The 18,511-nt window shown below is 43.6% G+C and overlaps 1 protein-coding gene across 7 annotated transcripts in view; it reads left to right on the top strand.

Moving 5' to 3' along the window:
* Positions 1 to 18,511, top strand: part of Atxn1 (ataxin 1) — a 384,415-nt gene that overhangs the window by 83,605 nt on the left and 282,299 nt on the right. For all 7 annotated transcript variants that reach the window (XM_026384578.2, XM_026384574.2, XM_077801586.1 and 4 more), the window contains one exon: positions 9,947 to 10,068. The gene's annotated coding sequence lies outside the window, so the exon portion shown is untranslated. The remainder of the gene's footprint in view (positions 1 to 9,946; positions 10,069 to 18,511) is intronic.

The raw sequence follows: 18,511 nt of genomic DNA, 5'->3' as shown, positions 1-18,511 counted from the left end.
TATGCAAAAAAAAAAAAAAGGCAGGGGGTAAGTTCAGGATGTTAGGTTTTAAAAGAAGGCAGAAATTAGGCATGAGTGTGTCAATCCAGGGAGGGAGCTTCCACATGGAATCCACCATTCCAGTTAGAGCTGGTGATGGCCACTGGATCGTGAGCCCTTAGAGTGGTCTCCTTAACCCGCACAGAGGTGTGATCAAAGCAGATGGATGGGCCTACCCCCAGTTTGTCCAAAGCTGTCCCACTCTCTTCTCATATCAGTTCGCATTAGGACAGAACTAAGTCCCCTCCCTGAGGATGTCAGAAACAGCCCCGTGTGGAACTTCTCCGCAGACGCCTTTGGCTGTGCTATGGAGACTGCGGTTCTCTTTAGTAATATCTGAAGCTTCTGGATGAGTTACACTGCTAATCGTGCTTAATTAGGGCTGAAGGGAAAGATGTATAAAAATAAAGTCGACATAAAAAAACATGCATATGTTCCTCTCCTCCTCCTCCTCCTTCTCCTCCTCCTCCACCTCCTCTTCCTCCTCCTCCTCTTCCTTCCCTGGGGTGGAACCCAGGGCTTTGTGCATGGTAAGCGTGTGCTCCACCCCGAGCCACACTCACCCCCGTGCTTATGTTCTGTTGTCCTCAACCAATCAGAGGAAGACGGGAGCCTTCGTGACATTTTGTGTTCATCCCTGAGTGAGGTGCTGTGAGGGATCCTCTGGAACGTCGTAAGAACCGTCGCGAGACACAGGACTCTCACAAAGGAGGCAACACAACACCCAGGCAGAGGGTGTGCAGGAGAGCCTGTGTGGATAGGGTGAGGGAGGGAGGGGAGAGACGGAGTAGTCTGGGAAGGACCCATGTCTGGAGCCTGGCACTGAACAATGATTAAGAATAATCTAGAAAGTACTTGATATGTCTTATTGGCTCTGGGCTAGCAGAAGGAAAGCTGTCTGAGATGAGAGAAATGATGGGCAAGGCATGGAGGAGCGAAAGGTTAGAAAGCACTGTTTTAGTCAGCCTGGCATCAAAGGGGCTGGGAGTATAACTCAGAGGAAACACTAGGTGCGGTGACTCATGCCTATAATCCCAGTGGCTGGGGAGGCTAAGACAGGAGGATCATGAGTTCAAAGCCAGCCTCAGCAACAGTGAGGTGGTTTGCAACTCAGTGAGACCCTGTTTCTAAATAAAATACAAAATAGGGCTGGGGATGAGGCTCATTGGTGGAGTCCCCCTGAGTTCAATCCCTGGTACCAAAAAAAAAAAAAGCACTTGGAAAGGGTAATGCCACCTCCTGCCTTCCCGTAGTGCCTTAGGGGTGACTGGCATTTTTGTTGGTCTTGTTTCATAAATATGCCTTCCCAGGGAGCAATGGGAGACACAGGCTGAGGGTGCCTTGAGTTGTGTTCTAGCCCAGTGACCTGTTAAGAAGCCAAAGGTTGAACCTCACAGCATCAGGCACATGTGGCTTTTGAAGGAGATTGCTCTTCCCATGGATAACCAGTCTGCTCAGAGGAGGTGAGGGAACTTTCTGCTATCTGCATATCTGAGGATGGGCTCTGGGCCAATTCAAGAAGCCGCTCCTCTCTTTGAATCAAGAAAATGAAGAAGATAGTTCAGGATCTTGGAATAATGGCCAGAGGAAGATTCCAGACGACAGAGGTTTAGGAACTATTAATTGAGAAGGAGGTAACAGTGAGGCCTGAGAAGATGCTTGGTGGCATGTCCTTGATCTGTCACTTTTTTATCTAGCTCATTGACTTTGCATTGTTTAGTGCCTTCATTTCTTAATTTATCAAAAAGTGGGACTAAAATGCCCACCACCTGGGAGAGTCGGTAAGTCTGAAAGGATGTAATACACTTTGAGGATGTCACGCTCGAGGCCTGGCGATGACTATTATTGCATGTGTACATGATACCCCCCAAATACTCGGTTTTGTTGAGTAGTTCACTGGGTAACTTGTTAATAAATAGACAGTGGCTTCTAATTCCGATGTTACTTCAGGGGTTGATCTCTTGGAAAAGTTCTTTCTGAGTCTCTTGCAGAGGACTTACGAAGTTGACTATTTTCTAATACAACACATCCTTGCTGGATTGTTAAGGTCGAGGTTGGGATAAAGCATTTGCTAGAGAAAAGATGAGCATGTCTCATAGATTATCACCTGGTGGGACCCTATCATGGCTGATGCTTTCCTCCTGCCCCCTCTTGCAAGACCTCAACTATTTTTATAATGATACTAAGACAGACATTATTTATCTGCTTCATTGTCATGAAGCTGAGTTTTTTTTCAGAGGCTCTGTGAGGTGTGATGACATTATATAATGAAATGTTTCAGCTTTGGGAAGACCCATGTAATTCAGTAAACTCCTTATTTCCAAATGACTAGTGAATTATGTTGCAAAATCATGCATGATCATAGATCCATTCAAGGTACAAGATAGACCAAGGAGTTTTCATATAAAACACATCAAAGAATTTATTGGTGTGTTTCGGTTTCCAGGTTATCAATTCCACCTTGAGTCTGATACACAAGAAGAGTGTCCACAATTCATGAAAATGGAGGCCAGGCTTTCTTTGCATTCTTCAACCAAGCAACATACCACAGTAAAGTGAATTCAGAGGCACACATGAGAATTTAACTATTTTCTGTTAAGGCCGATGTTAAAAGATATTTGCCAAAACTTCATCCAGTGTCACTGTTCTCACCGATTTTTTTTGTTCTGAAAATAGTTTATTTTTCCATAAAGACATCATTTTATGTAACGTTCAATGGACATGTTAATTTTTGTGTTAAATGTATTATCAGGGGCTGGGAGTAGAACTCGGTGGTAGAGTATGTGCTTAGCGTGCCTGAGAGACTTGGACTTGGACTTGATACCCAGCACGCACACCCACAAACAAAAAATTTACAAATGTTTTTAAATTCTCAGTTTTAATGACTGATGCAATAAATATTGTTAAATTTATTCTAGCTAATTTAAAGCTCTTTGGGGTGCCCAATAAGTTTTAGGAGTATAAGGAGGACTTGAGATCAAAGTTTGAGGACCCCTGGTTAAGGCATTCCCTATTAAGGTTTTTTTCTGGTCAACAACTATCGATGGCCTTCTGGAAAAAGTGTCCTGTGGTCAAACATATTTTGGGCCAAGATGCCTGCTTTCTCTCCTCTTAGAGATTTACAGTATATATGAATGTATTAAAGTCCCTCAAAGAATGTTCCCCAAATTTATTCCCATCCTGAAACCCTCCTTTTATTTTCTATGTAGCATAATGTTTCACAGTGGAATATGACATCCCGCTGAGCGCTCTGGCTAGTTTACAGACATATGCTTTCTCCCCATTTTTAAAAAATAAAGCAAGATTTATCAAGTACTTTCCTGGGTAAGTCCATACTTTCTTTAGAGGATGACCCGTGGAAGTTTGCCAGTTGATTTATTTGATTGCCTGTGCTAAAAAAAAAAGAAGCCCCAGTGCACCATTGTATTATACTGTTTTGCTTATGCTCTTTGAAGCTGTTTCTACTTGTGTTTTCAAACTCATATGTTTTTAAAACTCTGCTTTAGTCATTTTTGTGTGTTAATTAGTAGCATCTGCTCCTTATGTCATAAGACAAAGTAATTTCATCCTTACACGAATTGTCCAAATTGTAGGTTAAGTGGTAGCAGTCCGCTTGTTGAGCTGCTACTACTGTTTGGTGTTTTAAAATGAGCAGAAGTACATTTGGTGATGCCTCACGTGCTTCTATAAAACAGTTGCTTTTGGCAACTAAGATTATAAATGGCTGTAGGTTTTGTTATTTTTTTTTTTCATGATTCTTTTTTTCCCCCCAGTTTCCTAGTTTCCACCAACTGTGGATACGATGCTAACAGTTAAAACATGAGAGAAGTACATTCTTTCCTCAGTATCTGTGGGGGATTGGTTCCAGGACCCCCAAGGACACTAAAGTCTTAGATGCTTCAGTTCGTTTTATACAATGGTGCTACTCAGATACCTAAGACAACGTAAAGCCTTTGTACTTAGTTGTTACACTGTGTTGTTTAGGAAGCAAAGACAGGGGGAAAAAAGTCTGTACATGTTCAATACAGGCGCAGTTTTTTCCCTGAATATTTTTGATCCTTGGTTGGTTGAATCCCAGGTGTGGGACCCATGGACGCCCAAGTTGAGTTCCACCAGTGTGGATCAAAAGCATGTTCCCAGCTGTTGCACGTGGACATGACCGTGCTAAGAATAAGAATAATAATATAATAAGAATAATACTGTCGTTTAACCAGTGCCAGTTTCCCTGTGACAAATGCCATTCTAAATTTGTGTTGAGGCAGAAGTGCAGAGATAATGTCTTTTAGTCTCTGCATTTCATGTCTGTGTCAGGAAAAAAAAACAGAAACATGTTAACTTGTTGTAATAATTAAATGGACAAGACAAACAATTATGTGTTTTACATAATTCACAGGCTTTGGTTTTTGTTTGTTTTTCTGTGTTTTTGTTATTTTGGTCTTGCCAGTTCCTACGGAAACACTGAATATTATCTGCTATCTTAGCCACTTTCTGTCACCAACCCTCAGTTGATTTCCCCTCATTATTCTGAAAAATCCACATGCAAATTATTGTGACCATCTTATTAAGTGTCTTGTTCTTTTCCTCACCATTGAGCACGGTAGTCCCTGTGTCTCCACGACTTTGCTTCCCACAGTTTTAGTTACTCTTGTCAACAAAAATTCCAAAAATAAATAATTCACAAACTTAAATAACTTCTATTCTAGACTACTGTTATAATTGTTCTACTTTACTATTTTTTATATATACCCTATGTAAGTTATATGTACATATAAGTTAAACTTTACCATAGGTATATATGTATAAGAAGAAGTGAAGTATACATATGGCTCCAAGACTATGCACAGTTTGGGGCAAACACTGTAGTTCTTGAAATGTATCCCCTGCAGATAAGGGGAGAGTACTACAGTGTTTGTTGTTGTTGTTGTTGTTGCTTATACAGTGGCTTGCTAAGTTGCTGAGACTGGCCTCAAATGTGCAATCCCCCTGCCTCAGCCTCTGGAGTCACTGGGATGATAGGTGTGCACCTCCATGTCTGGCTATAATACTGTGGTTTAAGGAAGAACTTTTGCATGCAAAGAAGGACATTTAATCTGTAGAGCATGTTCCGACTGTGTTGGACATTTTCTAATAGTTAAATCAACCCGATTAAACAGACTGAGTAAGGTTACCCTAAGTAAAGCAAGAGGCTGCCTTTCTGTCTCCTTTGGCAATTAAGTCTAAATGACGGTGGGTTTGGATGTCCGAGGTAGAAGAGCTGTGTTGATATGTGAACTATTGATATGAAGGAGCAGATGGTCCACTGCAAGGTGAACTGTGATGTCAGCTGTCTGCAGGGGAGAGACAGGCTCTGGTGTACACATCCTAGGTGGAGGGACATTCCCCAGGGGAGTATTGGTCCCTGGTGACGAAGAGCCAAGGCTCTGGAGTTGGGTGGCTCAGTCTGATCCCCACCTCCCTGCAAGTGTGTGGTGCTGGGCAGGTGGTTTAACTTGCTTGTGACTCAGTTCTCCAACCACAAATGCTGCCCTAGAGTGGCCTTCCCCTCGCAGCCCTACTAATTATCTACTGATATGTAACAAGTTACTCCAGAACTTAGTGGCTTAAAACAGCAAACATTTATTCTCCCTCAGCTTCTGAGAGTGGGAGCCGGCCACACACCTCAGCCGGCCTGAAGTGACATGGTAGTAAGCTGTGAGCCTGCAGCCTGGGGTAGGGCTGCTTCCAGGCTCAGTCACACAGGTGTCACAGGCTGCAGCTGCAGGTCACACGGGCCCCTCCACAGGTCTCCCACGCAACCTAGTGGTCGGCCTCCCTGGGTAAGCGATTCAGGAGAGAAGCACCAAGGTGGAACCCTCAGGCCTCTTGCCACCGGGTCCTGGAAGTGGCGCTCCATTAGTCTCACCCACTCTTCCCTGGAAGTGCGTCCGAGTTCAGTCCACTGTCAATGGGAGAGGGCTTCCCGAAGACATAACACCAAGGTGGGACGGTTGGGGACCCTCTGGAGGCTCTCTGTGATGGAAACTTGGGCTGTAATTATATCCTCTACCTATTTGTGCCACAGGTTCCAAATTTATCCATTCGCCTGTCTCTTGGACACCTGCTTCTCCAGCCCTTTCCATCTTTCTGAGTGGCAGCCCTGTTCTTAGATGGAGTCAGAGCCTGGAGGGTTCCTTGGCTCCTTTCTTCCTCTTGGGCATCTTGTCGACTTGGTCTTCAAGTTTCCTTTAGGTTCTCACCAGTTCCCACCATTTAAATTTTTTTTTTAAATTTATTTACTTCTATGCAGTGCTGAGACTCGAACCCAATGCCTCACACATGCTAGGTGAGTGCTCTACCACTGAGCTACCACCCCAGTCCCCAGTTCCAAAAATGACTTGACCTCCAGGCTCACCATATTTGCCTGTGGGCAGGGTCTCTCGCTTGGATTTCTGCAGCACGTCACCTGGCTCTGTTTGTGACTTTGCCCCCTGATGGTCTATTCTTCACACCACAGACCAAATGATCCTGAAAATATAAGTCAGGTCATGATACCACGCCATTCAAAATAATTCTCTGTGTCTTCCTGCTTTAAAGTAACCGTCAACATCTTGAAAAAAGCCTGCCTAAAAGGCCTTTTTATGCTTATCAAATTTATTTTATGGCGTAAAATATACCTGTGTAATAAATACAAGTGAATTATATTTTATGTATGTATAATAAGTAAGTGTATATAAATGTGTATTATAATGTATGTGTATAAATATACTTCTATTTTTAGTTATAGATCTAGAATATATTTTCTAAATGGTGTAAAGTAGGGATCTAGTTTTAAAGGAAGAGCTGATTTTTCCAGCAGCATTTACTATGAATGCCCTTTCCCAAAGAGGGGAGATTTTACCATGAACTGTTGGGTTTTTTTCCTATGAAATCTGTATCAAATTGTTGGATTTAGCATAAAGAGCAAATAAAAAATGTTTGCGTTTGTAGAGATCTGATTTGGCTTTTAAATATCTGATATGTGTAAAAACAACTTGAAATATAAATTGGGAATTAATTATAAAAATATTTCCTTAAGTCCATTTATTTGATAAATTAGGAATGAATTCTACTTAGGAGCCTGTGACCTAAGTTGAAAAATTCAGTTATCTGCCAAAGTAAGAGTGAAAAGTACATCTCGCGGCTCCTGGGGCTACTGTTTTGGGCTTATTTGGGTGTATTTTGATTTGCTGCTCGTAAGTGTCTAGGAAATTAGCACCTCAATGCTTATCGAATCTGAAACCACTGACAGGATACCCTCCAGAATGAAATCCTTGTTTATATGGCCAACTTTCCTATCTGCTCTCCTCTCTCTGGATGTTCAAGACCCTGGGCTTTCTTTTTCTCTTTTCTGGATTTCTGGACTCATCTCTGTCATCAGCTGGCATAGGGGAATGGGGAGGCGATGAGTACACACTCCCTTTAGTCAGTTGTGCCGGTCAGCAGCAGCACTGGTAGAGTTTGCTCAAGGGAAGATGCATATGGCAGTCCTTTTCTTGTAGGTCTGGCGTGCAGCTCAGCGGCGGAGGGCTTGCCAAGCATGTGCAAGGCTCTGGGTCTAATTCCCAGCACCGAAGAGAAAAATCTTATTCCTGGGGTGGGGGTTGCTGGGGTTTGAACCCGAGCTTCAAGCATGCTGTCAGCACCCACTCTATCCCTGGGCTACACTCCTAGGGCTGCCATATTGGAATTCTTGCTTAAAAGGAGGGGGTGTAGAATTTCCAGTGGTTTTCTTTGGATATAAGTCATCTCCTACTTGTGCTATGTGGAATTGAGGGTCTGCTGTAAGTCGCAAAATGAATCACTTCTGATGCTGTATCTAGAGAGATACGTAAAAATGTAAATTATTGTCACTTGGAAGAGTCCTTCTTTTTCTTCTCTATGAACGGTAGAAGCCCTGCACTGGCTATTAAAGCCTGGAGGTCACAATGGAACAGTTCTGTCCCTCCCAGATAGAGTTTACTCCAAGACAGGTGATGGGAATATAATCCAGAATTGAATTTCTTTCTTGAGGGCAGAAATAAAACAGAAAAAGAGACTACCATAAAGAAGCATTTGGCTACTGGTGAGCTTTCTGTCTTAAAGCCATATTATATCATGTTAGATGGTTTTGTGGCTACTAAGTCAAAGTGAGCCTGAATGACTGACCCGGAGCCTCCTCAAAGTACCTTTTCCCCTGCTGTGATTTTAAGAGCTAGACGGCCAGCCGATTCATTTGCAGAGGTTTAATTAGATGGCCAAGACCCCTCCCAAGATAGAAAGTGGGTGACACCTATGGAAACGCAACAAGCTATTTTTAGTTAAAAAACTAAAAAAGATTGATACCAGCCAATAACTTGCAGTGAGCTTATTACTAAAATCCTCCTCTTCCTTCCAAATTCTGTTTTTACCAAGCCGGTAAGCTAAAGACAGTTTGTCATACTTTGAACTTCCTGGCTTATGTTGATCTGAATCAATATGTTACTGTTACACATTTGAGTGGGAGCTGAGTTACACTTCATGAAAACTGCTCAGAAAACTAATAAAATCCTCACAACCCCACTTTCGGCGAGTATTGATAGCATCGAGAAAATAAAAAAAGACTTTGCCATTCCCAGGCAGTTGCTCTTTCTGCTAGACTGAAAATTCTGTGACATTGAACTTAATCCCCTTGTTTAAACATTAACCAAGAGGCAGACGCAGTCTTCTCCAAAGATTTAAGTGTCCACGTCAATTTAACCAGAGGTACGTGACTACCCCAGAGTCCTTGGAAGAATCACTGACTGTTCCCTAAAGTAAGAGCTTCAGAAGGCTCTGGAAAAGTCAGTTGTCCACACAGCAACCTCGTGAGACAGGCCAGCACAGCCTCCCTCGTAAAGTGGGTCACTTGATGTGATCGATGGTGATGGCCCCAGGACCTTCGGAGCATTTTACAGAGTTCCGAGTTACAAGTATAATGTGGCCACCAGATCCTGGTCGCTGGGTGACAGCCCTCCACTGGGCTTTTTAAAAGAAAATGGGGAAAGAGCTTATAAAAGGCTAAGAAGGGATACAGGCATCTTTGGAAGACTGTTTCCAGCCTCTCAAATGGCCATTGTCAAAGAACAAACAGTAGGGTGGATTTGACCGAGCACTGGAAGACACTGGAACCACAGACTGTGACCAGTGAGCCTTGAAAGCTGCCAAAGCAGAAAGGACCTTTTCAGAGTGACCCTGTCGCCCGCGGATCTGATGTGTAGGCTTCCTCAGCTGCATGAGTGGGGCGGGAGGCATGCATATCTTACCCTTCATTTCACGCTCAGTGTGCCAGGGAGCAACCATTTCCCGCCTGGAGAAGGTCTTCCCCAAGTTCATCAAGAGGCAGACGAGAGGAGCCCATCTGTGACCTCTTTGTAGTGCAAAATGGAAATGTCCTCTGTCTCGTACTCTTGTTGGTTGGATCCTGGCAGCCCTTTATTTAAAAAAAAAATATTTGCTCAGCCCATCTGAGTCTCTGATGAGCAGAATCAGATGAATTTTCATCTCAAACAAAACTTTCTCTGCTCTTGAAACCTACACATCAGCGCCTTGAATCATTTAAACGTCATGAATCCTTTATTTCCTTCCCTCAGTCCGAAGATTTGCAGTTTGCCAGCCCTTTCCCGCTGGTGGGGCTCCTGGTTTGAGGAGGCACCATCTCCCGCAGCGTGGGGCTGTGCTTTCCTTCCTTCTTCCTCCCTGACCCCCCACCTCCAGTATTTTAGGGCAGCGTATGTAGATAAGATGTGTGAAAGCTTCGTTCTGGTCATTAGCATGCTGTTTGAGGTCAGGAGATAGACATTTGAGAAAGGCCAGGGATTTCCCCTGACCATCCACTAACTGCTTGAAGTGGCATTTTCATTCTGACTCGGTGTTTTGTTTTGTTTCTCTGCAGCGTCCTGGGGCATAAGGAAAGAAATTGTCTGGAAGACCCAAAAGTAGTGCTGCTGCGGACCACGGGCAAGACAGAGCGGGCTTCAGTCTGCACGAAGAATCTGGAAACACGCATGGTTTTCGGTGAGTCATCAGAAGGGCTTGATGTTTATTAGCTTTAAATTTCACCTGGCAGAGTCTTTTTGGTGTGCAAGACATCTTCTTCAAGGGCCTAGCTGTCTCTGTAGCACCCCAGTAATGAGCCATTTGAGATGATGTTGTTCTAGTCACTGAAAGTCAAGAGCAACCAAATAAATCTAGTGTGCTTATTTCTGAAATCCACTTGATGTATGAACTGAGGAGAATGCATTTGTGTTAAAAAAAAAGAAAAAAAAATTAAAAATTAAAAAAAAATCCAAACAACAACAACAGACCAGCTACATCTTACATGTATTCTATTGTAATTGAAAGCATAAGGGATTGACTAATCTTTCACTGAAGAGGAAATAGATTCCATCTGATGATGGAATCAAGTTAGCCTATAATCAAGTTTTGGGATGGGCAAGGTGGGAGTCGTTGGGAGTTTCCAGGTCTTGTTCAACAAATGCTTATTGAGTAATGTGGTTTTAATGGGCTGCAGAGTGATAATTCAATACTTGTATATACGTGTAATGATCAAATCAGGTAATTAGCATTTCCATCTGCTTAACCATTTATCATTTCTTTGTCTTCTCTAGTTCTTTATAAGATATATAATAAATTGTTGCCAACCGTAGCCCTGCTGCTGTGCTGTAGAACACCCGGGCCCATTCCTACTGTCTGTTTATTGAGGAACTTGTTGCTAAATGTGATCCCCTGAATGATAATATTGGTCTGGGTTTGAAGCTCAAATACTCCAAACTATAAGTAAATGATTAAAAGAATTCCCAACTCTGCACCCAAATAATGTGGACTTCCAAGGATCTTGTATCAGCCTCATCCACGAAGTTTCTTGGCATCTGAGTCCAATTTATCCCCACCTAACCTGGAGACCTGGGAGAGCTCACTCTTGGCCTCGGAATGAATGACTCACCTAATAAAAGTGCTAGTTTGCGTCTCATTGAGCTCCAAAATCTTGCAAGTTTAAAATTCAGTGCCCTCTAGTGTAATCAATTAAATAATTATCTCCTTTGATTCTTGCCCAACTGTATTTCCCGAGGGCCTGTGGCAAGTCAGCATCTGCAGGAGGCACGCGGTACCAGCCAGCGTGGCAGCTGGGGGGTGTCCCTTCTCCCCCCTGGCACCCATTTTGAGAGTCATTCTTTCGGTGAAGCAGGACTTTGCAGCACGTGTGGTTAATGATGTATTCCCTTGCAGCCTTAAAGAAAATGTGACACCATCTTTCATGACGACTCCATGCAAATACAGACCTGTGTATGGGCGCCTTTCGAATGAGTGTCTCTTCTTTTTCCACAGAGGACCTCACCTCCTCCTCCTCTGTGCTTGCCGCCACGGGTCACTGATTCTTATCTGCCAGTGCTTTCGCCCTGGGAGCCCCAAATATTTTTCACATGGAACGGAATTTAGTATTTTTCTTTCTTACCAAGAAGCAGAGCTGTGAATACCACTTTCAGTGATGTTCAGCTGTCACTCTTGTTAGCAGCTGGCTGTCTGCCTCAGAGTGGTGCATTATTTGGGTTTCATAACAGCGTTTTTTTTTTTTTCTTCCCCTCTCTCTTACAAATGTTAAATTATGAAGTGCAAGAAACCACATGAATGCAGTAGAGTGAAAATGCAAACGCAGTGTTATCTGGAAATGCCAGTTTTAAGAGCCTCCTGGTGAGAGCACCCTTCTTGTCATGGTCACATGAAGCCCCTGTTGCACCTGTTGGCTGGTGGTCCCCCAGCCAGGTCTTCATCCCTAGTTATACGGCACACTGTGGCCACCTTATCACGGTGATTCAGGAGGTTGGGTTAGCACAATTGCTCAGGCTCTCTGTATCCACATCCTGCCACCAGGAAACCCGGCTCTCCTTCCCAGGTCTCCCCCAATCCTCAGCACTTCACTCACTGGTTCCTCTTTGGGCACGTCCATAACATTTAGAAGCTGCATTGTACAAAAAGCTTTGTCACACCTTGGCTTTGGGGGGGTTTGCCATCCCCTTGTCTGGGCTGCACATGTCTCCAGAACAGGAACCCGGTCACAAACCAGTGTCTCTCAAGGGGGTGGCGGGTCTCGGGTCAGGATCTCCTGTATCTGAAGCAGCTGGATGTGGTCATGAAAGCTGCAGACTCAGCTACACCAGATTGGGTGAATCACACTTCTGGGGGATGGGGAACCCAGAAACTCAGCCCCTGTAACTCTTGCAAGCTGAGGTTTGAGACAGCTGAGACTCATTCTGCATCTTCTTCTTGGCCCTCCTCACCCACAGCCAAGGGTCCGGGGCTGGGCACATGGTAGAGGCCCAGGACATATCTGCTTGCTGATCTAAGTAGCATCAAACCAACAGGGTGGCATTTACTCTTTGGTTCCCTGACCTTTTAGGGGTGGGAAGTCATCATGTTCTTTGAACTTTTAGAAACCTGGTTTTGTCAAAATGTGTGAAGCATCGTCCACTAGGTCAGAGGCTCTTTGAGAAACTTGGCATTTGTGTCTCTTTCTCCTCAACCACGGACTCTGTTCCTTATCATGACAGTAGCATGTGACCAGATCTGGTCTAGGTGGAAAATCACTCTGGGGAGCTGGATGGGAGCCCCGGGATGGTAGAAAGATCTGAGGAAGGGAGCAGCACTCGGGTGAACCAGAAGCTTCTTGCTTGGCTCCAGAGCCACACCTGCCGCCCTTGGCCGCTTGTTCTGAACGGCATTTCTCTCAGCTGTTAGGACTCGCAGGTTGTCAGTTCTGGAGGCAGGAGAGCAATCCTGTTGTTGAGGGGATGAAATTAAGCGGCCGTGGACGCACCTCAAAGCGCCCACAGAGGCGTGATCGGTTCAGGATTTGCATTCAATGTTAAGAGGCCGCACTGGTGACTGGAGCCACTCGTCCCTCCTCCTTCAGTCTCTGCAAGGACAAGCCTGGCCTTGGATGACCCAGAAGAGATTTGCAGGGTGGGGCTGCTTCTGGTGCAACTCCTATATGCCCTTGCTGGTGGTTCATCCAGGGGGATCTGACAGTAAGTTCAAGAGGAAAACCAAACAGAATGATCTTCAGAGGCCTCTCCAGCCTTTGAAGAAACAAGTGAGGTCATCAGGATACGTATCGCCCTCTACAGTAACCGACTGAGTCCATCTAGGAAAAAAAACAAACTCAGCTGCTGCTGCTATCTCACAACACAGAACACTTCTGTAAGCACATGTTTGGGAATTCTCCCCTTCCAACACACACACACGTGCACACACACACACACACACACACCCCAAGCAAAGCAAACCATTCTCCTCTGGACACCAGATGTGCTTCTTCTGATTCCATCCAGTTATGGCACTGTCCACCTGGGGATCATGTCAGGTACCCCAGGTACAGGGCTCCGTCCTATAACCCTGCCCTCCACTTCCAATGCCAGTTGCAAGCCCAAGCTAGTTGGCTTGTGATTCTGACTGACTACTTACCTATTGGCGTTCCTACAGCCTCCTCCCTGGCTCTGAGTTAATTTGAGAGCGGCTCATGGAACTCAGGGAAACACTTCACATGTTTGCTGATGCATTATGAAGAATATTATAAAGAATATATAAAGGACACAGATAAACAGACGAAGAGATGTGTAGGGTGAGGGAGAAGGGCAAGGAATGGAGTTCTGCACCTTCTCCAGGAGGGTCACCCTTTGGGACCCTTTTCTTGTTCAGCTCTCCAAAAGTTCTCCAAGCCACTCTTTTGGGTATTTATGGAGGCTCCATTAGGTAGGCATAAATGATGAAATCTTTTGTCACTGTTGACCAGATCAATCTTCAGCCCCTCCACCTCCCAGGAGGCTGTGGGGGATGGAATAAAGCCCCTAACCTTCTAATCCTACTGCCTTTGTCTCTCCAGGGACCACCCCCTTTCTTGAAGTTATAGAGGGAACAGCCAGCTGTCAACTGACAGTCAACCAGCATTCAAAACTCACTTTGGAGATTCCAAGGGTTTTAAGAGTTGTGTGCCAGGAAATGGTGATAGAGACCAAGTTCATATTTCATAATATCACAACTGACAAGGGCATTAACATTTTTTTACAACCTTCTGTTTTTTTTCTTTGAGTATTACTTTGTTACAGTTTTACTTGGAGAAATTGTGTTGATCCTGGATTTAGTTTGTGTGAAAAGGCATGTTGAAGCACAGTGTCAAAGTTTCTTGTCCCAGATCTCTATTCAGTTTCTTTTTTCTTTTGGTGGTGGGGATGAACCCAGGGCTTTGCACGTTTTACACAAGCGCTCTACCCCTGAGCTACACCCCCCAGGTCCTCCATTCAATTTTGACTTGAGGAGTTTGGGAAGTGGAAAGGTATAACTGGGTGGATTCTTCTCATATTCTTATTTAAATGAAGAGTAAAAACAGCATGTGTTCCCAAACCAGTGCTAAGTACTGGGGCCTTTTAGTATCAGCTTCACAGAGACCCTCACAGGATGTTCTTTCTGTACAGCTTCTTTTTTCCAGTGGGTGGGGTTGGGAATTGTTTTTGTGATGCAGAAGGGAATCACACAGGTTGTCAGTTACAGAAGACAAAGGTACAGTTGTCTGCAGAAGTGTCTTGGAGCCTTTGTTAAAGCCTCGGTTGGAGGAATAATCAAGGATAAAATTAAAGAAATATAATGTACAGGATTTTAGCTAAATGCCAGATGTTGGCATTTCTGATTTGGAGGTCTATAGCGATGCATGGGATTTTTTTTTTTTTTTAATAAGAAACTGTATTTCCTTGTGGGTGGGAAAAGAGAAAAAATTGGTTCTACAAGAACATTTGTCTGGTTAGAAATGAGGCATCATTTACCAGGAGGTAGCCTTGACATCTGCAGGATTTCCAAACTGCCACCTAAGTCCAGGGCACTGCTTTAAGAGGGCTGAGGCAAGCAGGAAAGGAGCCAGGCCACTCAGGAGCTGCAGGGCAGACCTGTCTAGAAAGCTCCTGCGGTCCTCTGGCTCAGTTTGGTTCCCCGTGTACCTAAGCCAATGTTCTGTACAGCAGTACCCAGAATGCCTTCTGTTCAATGTGTTAGAACTCGCTCTTCTAGCTGATGCTATCGCAGGCTAATGAGTCCTTCAGAGAAGCCGTGCGGTTTGGTGGAGCTGAGTCAAACCACACCCGTTCAGGAAATGCCTTGGATTTCTGACAGCAGGCACCATGGGAACCAATGCTGATTTACTTGGTAGGTCCTCTTCCTTAGTGACTGTCTGAGGGCTTTGAAGGGAGGTCGTTCCTGGGCAGCAAAAGAAACGAGGATTAAACTGCCCTATTTGCACACTGGGAGACCACAGGGGAAGCAGTGTCCCGGGGCTGTTACTGTGCAGGCTCCTCCTGGAGGCCTCCTGACCAGGAGTGGTCCTGGTCCCGGCTCTCCACGGATCCTGCCCTCCTGACCAACTGCGTCTGCACAGTCCAAACCCGGTTACTTCCAGGTTCCTCCCAGATGGCTCCGATGGGGAGTGGGGATCCTAACCCTAAACTTGAAATGACCTTATTTCCCTTTATGGGCTCCTTGTTTACCGAATGGGGATCACCAACCCGCGCGGTCCTGGAGGCTGGACACTGTCCTCTTGGCGGGCTTCAACCCTTGAGTGGGCCAGAGCTTTTCCTCTTGGCCCCTCGCAGGCAGCCTGCCCTTCTGTGCTCTCGCCCTGGTGCGTGTGGGGCCTCAGCATCACCAACCCGGACCATGGCAGCAGCTTCCCGGGGAAGTTCTTGACCTCGGTCTTTTCTTCCAACAGTCCACTTCTTCTCTATTGAGAATGATCTTTTCAAAGAAAGCGTCTGATTCAGTCTCTCCCACTTAGAAACCTTCCTGGCTTCAGTGGTGAATTGCCCCAAGGTTAAATCCCCAGTACTAAAATCCATCCATCCATCCATCCATCCATCCATACATACACACGTGCCTTGAAAAAAAATCCCTTGGTAGCACACGGAAGCATGGAAAAATGTTTGTCATAGAATGTTAAATGTAAAATGTTTATAGAGTCATGATAAAGCTTATGCCCATCCACAAAGACTAGAAATAAGTAAGACAGAAATGAAGGTATAGTATGACTGTCCCTTGTACTTTTCCAAAAAATACTTCTTTGGTATTTCCCGTAGTGATGAAGCCCTATGATGAGGTGAAAGGAAAAATTAAAAGGATTTTGGTTAGCTTTCTATCCCCCTATAAGGTAAAACCTGGACTTCAAACATACTGTATCATTGAAGGACCATCCATTTCTCCACGTTTTTATTTCAATACCCTGGGAACTCCTACTCATCCACTGAGGCCTCATTGAACTCCCCCCCCCCCGTTTTGGTATTATCAGTATGCTACTGCAGTGCTTTTTTTAAATGTAGCTATCTCTGTGGATTGTTTACCAGGACAGAGATTGGGTTTATTTTAGACCATGTATTTCACGTATTAAGTCCATTCCCACACATACTCTGGCTTAATAAATATTTACAAAAAGTAAGAAGAAATCTGCAAATTTCTTAATACCTTTCAAGGTAAAGTACTCATTTTTTTTTCCAGAAAACTTCAGTACTAATTACTGTTTCAGAGAAACAATGTTTTATGAAGGTAGTTAGACACAGCATCATCTCATGAAAAACTAAACTATCCAAGTAAATCTTGGGCAGTAGAAAATTTTAACATCAAAAGGAGATACTTTGGCCTCTTTGCAACCTTATTTGTGAAGTTGCTAGAAATTGCTTTTTCAGCTGTTTTGCGTCTTGTGTAATCGTGTTATGTGAATACGTGTTTTTTTCTTTCCTTTCTTTTTTTTTAAGGGAAATTTAAAAAGTCAAGACTGGATAACATTAAAGGATTGATGTAACATTTTCAATTCTGAAAGGCTATTCTGCTCTAGGAATATGCTTGTTACTATTTTTTTCATTTCTAAGAATTCTATTTGGCTAAAATACCAAAAAAGAAAGAAACTTGGCTTAAATAAATGAAAAATCCTCTCCAAAACTGATTTTGGTTCTTCAAAAGTTCCTTTTCAAAAGGAAAAATAGGACGTTTTCTAATATCACATGTCAAAATGCCTTTAAAAAAATTATCCTCACACTTGTAAATAAGAATGGATAATATTTTGGCATTAGGGACAGGTTGTTTAATGGCATATATTATTTATAGTATACAATGTAAACATGTGTACATATATAACATACTTTTTTTTCTATTCATTCTTTAATTTGCATCAGTAAGTTGAAATAGAGAATTTTAGTTTGAGATTTGCCACTTTTTTTTGCATGATACCATTACCCAACCTTGAGTTTTGTTTTGTTTTTTTTTGTTTTTTTGCATATAAACTCATGACAAAAGTTGAACAGTCATTGGATAATTTAAGACATTAGTCAACAACATGTATTGATTGTGACTTAGAAAGATTTAAAAAACACATCACTCTATAGAAGTTGACGCTTGCCTGTTTTGCACAGTGAAGAACCTTAATGGAATTTCCTGCTTTCCTGTCCTGAACCTTGGGTTCTATTAAAAGTCCACCCCTCCAGCTGGTAGATGAGTGGGGAAACTCACAGTGGCTGAGGCTGAGGGGAAAGTGCAGACTCCAGTTTACCTGTAGTTTTCCCTGGTGCCTGCTCCATGGGCTGCAAGCTGGTCCAGCTACCACTGCTGATCATCGCCAGGAGGCTCTACATGTCGTCTTGCATTCTTGAGAGATGGTACTCGGAAGCATCCTAAATGCCTAGTGACAAAACCTCAGGAAGGAAACAGATACTGCAGTTTTCATGACAGCTTCAGTGTTTCCCAGTATAGAAGGTGCTTATCTTGAAGTGCCCTCTGCAGACTGTCTCCACAGTTGGTGTGGTGATGCTGTGGCTGGAGCCTATCTGAGAGTGTTTGTTGGTTAGAACAGGCAGAAGTGTCTGTGAGCAGCAGTTGTAGCCCGTGCCCATTATGTGCAAGGCCCTGGGTTCCATCTCAGCACCCAAATAATAATAACAACAATAAAATAAAGGGATTCATGAGCAAGAGTAGCTTCGATTAGGAAAACGAGTAGGCTGCTTTTTCCAATTGCAATTGCCTATGTACAGAACACAGTACCATAATAGATCCCAGACTTAAATTTTTCAGTTTTATTGAGGTATAATGGACAAATAAAATTGTGTACACTTAAAGTGTACAAGGTGGCGTGCATGCACACATGCATATTTATGTTGTGAAATGTTTACTGCAATCAATTAACACATTTATCACCTCACAGTTAGCTTTTTGTGTTGTTGGTGGTGAAAACAATTAAGATTGTCTGGTAGTAACTCAAGTGTGTAATACATTGTTATTAACTTAGTTACCATGTGTGTATTCAATCCCCAAAGTTTTAAAATACAGTCCTGATTATAACCAGTGCAGATTTTTTTTTTTAAAGCACCTGAAAGATTGCCATTATGCCGTTGAGCAGCAATTTAATGTCAAGTTTAAAAGCATGGGTTCTTTTTTGGGG

Source organism: Urocitellus parryii, chromosome 8 (genome assembly GCF_045843805.1).
Source record: "Urocitellus parryii isolate mUroPar1 chromosome 8, mUroPar1.hap1, whole genome shotgun sequence".
NCBI lineage: Eukaryota > Metazoa > Chordata > Mammalia > Rodentia > Sciuridae > Urocitellus > Urocitellus parryii.
Note: the sequence above shows the minus strand (reverse complement) of the source record. Positions and strands in the feature narration are given on the sequence as shown.